General features: G+C 35.0%; 2 non-coding genes across 2 annotated transcripts; both read left to right on the forward strand.

Annotated features, from left to right (window-relative positions):
• The first annotated feature begins 1076 nt into the window (after nt 1-1076).
• Nucleotides 1077-1150, forward strand: TRNAP-UGG (transfer RNA proline (anticodon UGG)). Its single transcript has one exon. It is a non-coding gene; the product is annotated as a tRNA-Pro (tRNA).
• A 139-nt stretch (nt 1151-1289) lies between these two features.
• On the forward strand, nt 1290-1363 carry TRNAW-CCA (transfer RNA tryptophan (anticodon CCA)). The gene has a single exon. It is a non-coding gene; the product is annotated as a tRNA-Trp (tRNA).
• Nucleotides 1364-6061: the final 4698 nt, after the last annotated feature.

Here is a 6061-nt window from a genome sequence, read left to right on the forward strand (position 1 = left end):
GACAAAATTTTTTGAATTCTAATTGTCCGGGTGTATTGTGGCGATTCTTTTGAGTACTATATCTAGAAATCCCCGTCGATTCCTCATTGGCACCTTTTCGAACACAACTGATGCATTCCAAAATAACTCTGATTCTAACATCTTTTCCCTTGGCCATGAACCTCCTTTTCTTTTTGGATTGACTTAACTTAATTCTTCTACTTATTCTTTTATTCTTCTATTTTGAATCCGAAGAAGAAGAATAAAATTCATTAGAATAATTTTTTTTTATTCTTTAATTAAGTAATAAAAAATAGAGAAATAATTAAAGAATACAATCCTTGTCGAATTAGCAAAGATTTTGGTTCGAAATCCTTTCATTTAATTAGCCAGCCCCGCCTTTTCTATGCTCTGATTTCTGAGGCCTTATTTAGCTTGGGTACCCCTTTAAATTGAATTTCTATTTTCAAAAATGGGGTTTACCAAATTTTTAATGACTCTGAGGTTCAACCCAATCCATCTTTTCTTTCTTTTTCCTTCCGATACTAAAAAAAGATTGAAAAGGATCAAATTTTGTCATATCACGAAGAAATCTATCCCTCCCATAGCAATAACTAGAATTAAAAAAAAGGGAATGACAAAGCATCTGGGAATAAACGATTAATTTCTATCAATAAACCTGCTAAAGCACCAAACCATAGAGTACTTAGCACGGGTGCTACAGAGAGATATGTTTTTATATCCCGCATTGAAAATCCTCCTTCCTTGTTGGAATACATATATGATCATAAACTCTTGCCCAAGATTGTTATGCTATATATAAAATGAACCATATCGACGAAATTTTCCTATCCCTAAAAAAGAAAAAGATGACCCCTTCTTCCTATATATTACCAAGGAAAAGTAATCCTTCTTTTATAGGCGAAATTATATTGGATTTTATATGTATATAATTCCTTAATTATATGAGACCAAAAAGAAGAAATGACACGAGGGTTCTATATATAGATAGAGAAAGAAAGAAGAAGAAAATTATGATGTGGAAAAGAAGACAGGAATTGTGTACAATGGCATTGTACAACAATTTAATTTGGAAAAGGGATGTAGCGCAGCTTGGTAGCGCGTTTGTTTTGGGTACAAAATGTCACAGGTTCAAATCCTGTCATCCCTACCTATTACTTCTTTCTTCTTTATAGGCAGTAGCGACGAGATCAATTAAAGTAAAGTGGGTATAACTTGAATTTGTGGAGACTATACGTACGTGAGATACATTAGGAATAGAAAAAGATTTTCTTTTTGAATGAATGAAAGCGCTCTTAGTTCAGTTCGGTAGAACGCGGGTCTCCAAAACCCGATGTCGTAGGTTCAAATCCTACAGAGCGTGATTCCATCTATTTTATGTCGAAGCAGAGTAAAATAACTTAACAAAATTGAATTGTAACTCCAATTTCAATTTGACCTCCTCTCTGGTCTGGAGGAGGTCAATCAAAAAAAAAAAATGACTCAATCAAAGATCCAACTGATCCCCACGCCTGTATTGCAAATACGCAGTCACGAATAATCCCGCTAAAGTAATAGGAATTAGGCCTAAGACGATTCCAAATAGAAAAACTTCAATCATTTCGATTTGTTCGAGGGGATAAAAAAAGAGGTACGATCTATCCCTAAATAGTACTCTAAATTATCCACGAATCTCAATGACCAAGAAAAGAATTCCTAATTAGTCTGGAAAAGAGTCGTAGAATGCCAGGAATCCCAAGAAAGATTTTTCTTTTCTGAATTATAATTATTCAGTCAATTCAAATAAGGCGTATCTTGTTCAAGCCAATAAATAGAGCTGGGGTTATAGTTAAAGCAGCCAGTAGAAAACCAAAATAACTAGTTAAAGTAAGCATGAAAGAGTTAAATTCCATTTATTTTTTTTTACTACACTACATATGTTGGTAAAGCATTTACCTAAGTTATGGAAAATTCATAATTCATCAGTTATTTTAGATAATACTAAAAAACAAGATAGAGTAAGATACAGAAGTGTAAAAGAAAGTGGATTCATCAGATGATACATGAGTCCCTAATTCCGAATCAAGAGATTTGTTGTGGAATTTGTCAATTGAGTAAAGTAATAATATTAAGAACTAGATCATCTAACCCCATTGAATGAAAAAAAGAAATTCAATTTTCAGGGAAATTTTTGAATAAGAGATAAATAAACAATTGAATTTGAAAAAAAAAACTTCTTTCTATTTTGGATAATTTCTTTTTCAATAGGACCCTCTTTTTGGAGTGAACGATCGAATATTCCCCTATTCCTTCTTATTTTAACTGATTGTATTCCATATGGAATAAGAGGAGAACAAAAGCATTCCACGACCTGCCAAGGGGCTGTTAAAAAAAAAAAAAAGAAAGCTCTTCCTTGAATTTACTTATTTTTATTCCTTTTTCGAACTCCAACCAAGTAGATTCGAAGACGAGTCACTTCAATTATCCTTTTAAGTTCTATTCTATCTTCTGTCTTTCCCTATTTCATCTCGTAAAGTTCCGCGCTCGCAGTTTGGTCAAGAAAGTTAGACCTAATCCAACAAACAATACAAGGATGAATTACGAATTATGAAAGGATAGATTTCACATATACTTGTCCTTGTATTGTGTCAGTATGAGAATATCCTTCCTAAATTATTTATCCAAACCTATTGATCATTAACTTAGATTTTCCCAAGATTTTGGCTGCTATTCCGAATTACTCTATTATTCCGAAGCCAATGAAAAGTAAGTAGAACCTACAAAAATGGGGTTTTCTATTGATGCCTTGAATAACATATAGCTTACCTATAGACAAAAAAAAAATAAAAAAGTAATTATGTTTCGGAACCAGGCAAAACCAGATTGCTGTGCCATAGGAAGGATAGCTATACTAATTCGGTATACTCAAAATACACCTTTGGTACAAAATTGACAATCTCACAAGGATGAAATATCAGTAATTTTCTATTTACTGGTCGATCCCATCTTTTACGAATCAATTCCTTTTTTGAATGTACAAAAATTTTGGGAGTTCAGCATGTCTGGAAGCACGGGAGAACGTTCTTTTGCTGATATTATTACCAGTATTCGATACTGGGTTATTCATAGCATTACTATACCTTCCCTATTCATTGCGGGTTGGTTATTGGTCAGTACGGGTTTAGCTTATGACGTGTTTGGAAGTCCTAAGGCCAAACGAGTATTTCACGGAAAGCCGACAAGGAATTCCGTTAATAACCGACCGTTTTGATTCTTTAGAACAACTCGATGAATTTAGTAGATCCTTTTAGGAGGCCCTCAATGACCATAGATCGAACCTATCCTATTTTTACAGTGCGATGGCTTGCTATTCACGGACTAGCTGTACCTACTGTTTTTTTCTTGGGATCAATATCAGCAATGCAGTTCATCCAACGATAAAACAAATTCCAACTATAGAACTATGACACAATCAAACCCGAATGAACAAAATGTTGAATTGAATCGTACCAGTCTATACTGGGGTTTATTACTCATTTTTGTACTTGCTGTTTTATTTTCCAATTACTTCTCAATTGAGAGAAAGAAAGAGACTAATAAGAATTCTCTTATCCCATTTGGAAGGATACCATCCTTATAACTACCCATGACTGTTTTTGTCTCTAGCATGACCAATTGATAAAATGTGGAGGAAAGTAGGGGAAATGGCCGATACTACTGGAAGAATTCCTCTTTGGCTGATAGGTACTGTAGCTGGTATTGCTGTGATTGGTTTAGTAGGTGTTTTCTTTTATGGTTCATATTCTGGATTGGGTTCATCTCTATAGTAATCGGAGGGACCAGATTGTAAACATGAAAAAAGTAGGAGCTTAGCGGGTCCTTACCCCCCTTTATCTGATTAGAGCGGAAAGGACCCGCGGAATTTTTATTTTACTCTTATAACGCGAATTGAATCTATTCGATTCACTCTTATGAAGCAACAAGAAAAAGAGATCACTCGAGGATCCAATATCTTATTCCACGAAGGAAGTATCCTGAAAATCCTTGATTTAGTTTCGAGTAATAAACTAATAAAACCTTAATCAAAACTATTCAACTAGCCTAAAAATAAACAAAACCTTCAATGGAAGAGTTTACTTTTTTTTGCAAAATTTCTGAAATTTGAAGTTGAACTTAATTAAACAAGCCAAGCAATTTGCTCACAATCACAAGAAATTTTTCCCCCGCCATATTTTCTTCCCCTCTGTTTGTCCACTACCTCGGCTAAACCTAAGCAAAAGAAAAAGAGGTCCAAGAGACAGACCCGAATAAAGAAGAAATAGTAATCTTTGACGAATTAGGAAGAAAAAGGATTCTTATTTTGATACAAGAAGAATCGGCACAAGAAAAAGCTTTTTCTTGTGCCGAATAGACGATTAAGAAGACCTGCAATCCTCCGAAAAGAAGAAATTTTAATTTCCCTTCCTGGATTCTCTTCTTTCCAAGAAGAAAAATTTACCAATAGCTTATCTCAGACCTTTCGCCTTGGATTCTCTTCTTTTGCATGGATATAAATAAGGAATTCCAGACCATCTCCTAAACAAAAAGCAGTCTAAACAAAAAAAGGATTTCCAAAATAGATCATAGATAATTCTAGCAATTGCCAATAAATCGAGGCTTTTTACCAACTTGATGGTAAGAAATCCCGGGACCTAGAAATTCATTTCGTACAATTGAACCTTTTCAAAACTGTTTCTTTTTGAGAACCAAAAAAACTTGTGCCAAAATAACGGATGCGAAGAAGAACAAAGGCCTTGGACACGTAATGGATCCTGAAGCACGATTCTGCGTCCCCCTGACCAAAACCTCCCACATTAGGATTGCTTGTTAATGGTTGATCAAGCTTGATGGATACCCCTCTCTGAAACAAGAAGTTCTGGTCCGGGAGGTATAATATCAATCACTTGGCGTCCATCTGATGCATCAACTATGGATATTTCATACCCCCCCTTTTCTTTACGTAGTATTTTTCTTACTATACCTGTTGACGTAGCATTATAGACTGTATTGTTACTCTTGCTACCATCAGGATAGATCTGTCTCTTCCTCGGTTTCCCCCTACATATATTGGGATATTTTAAGAAATGAGCATCTTTCTTCGTAGCAGGATCAGGGAAAGAATGGGAAAGACAATTTCACTATATTTCTTACCGGGAACAGGGCCTATCACAAGAATGTTTTTTTTTATCGGACGATAACTCTGAAAAGCAAGATTTCCTATCTTTTCTTTTAACTCAGGGGAAATACGATCGGGCGGCGCTAATTCGAATCCCTCGGGCAAAATAAGAACAGCACCTACATTCAACCCTCCCTTTTTTCATTAGCAAGAACTTGTTTCAATTGCATATCATAAGGAATTCGAAGAACTGCTTCAAATACAGTATCGGGAAGCACAGCTTGGGGAACTTCAATATCGACGGCTTGCTAGCTAAATGGCAATTGGCACATACAATTCGTCCAGTTGCTTCTCGTGGGTTTTCATAACCCTGCTGCGCAAAAATGGGATATGCATTTGAAATAGATGTCCGAGTTATTACGTATATCATGATCGATACAGAAATCGATCGAGTATCTGTTCCTTTACCCAGAAAAAGTATTTCTATTTTCCATGTCCAATCGCAGATCCCAGAATTTCTACAATAAATTAGATAGGTAGCTAAGCTAATCTAGTTCCCTATACACGAATCTGTTGTCATTCTACTGCAACAGTTGTACTGCAATGATGAATACCTTAAAGTAGGTATAAATAGAAAGAATTTTGCTAAAATGGAAAAGGGCTTTCTTTCTAAAAAAAGATGCTTGCTAATTTGATTAATATTAATATCGGGAGATCAAATGAATTTATGCTTCACTAATTGAATGATAAATGACTACAAGCGAAGGAGATAGACGATTTAAACAAAAAAAGACCCAAAATTTCAAACATGTATCTAGAATTACTGGAAAACTACAAACAAAAATAGTGAAAATAAGCTCGTTAGGAGCCCATCCAAAATCGTTGTAGACCCAACGAATTACTAGTTCCCAACCACGGGTGGAGTGA

The sequence above is a fragment of the Triticum urartu genome, unplaced genomic scaffold (genome assembly GCF_056163025.1).
Source record: "Triticum urartu cultivar PI428250 unplaced genomic scaffold, HENAU_Tu73 scaffold2, whole genome shotgun sequence".
NCBI classification, from domain to species: domain Eukaryota; kingdom Viridiplantae; phylum Streptophyta; class Magnoliopsida; order Poales; family Poaceae; genus Triticum; species Triticum urartu.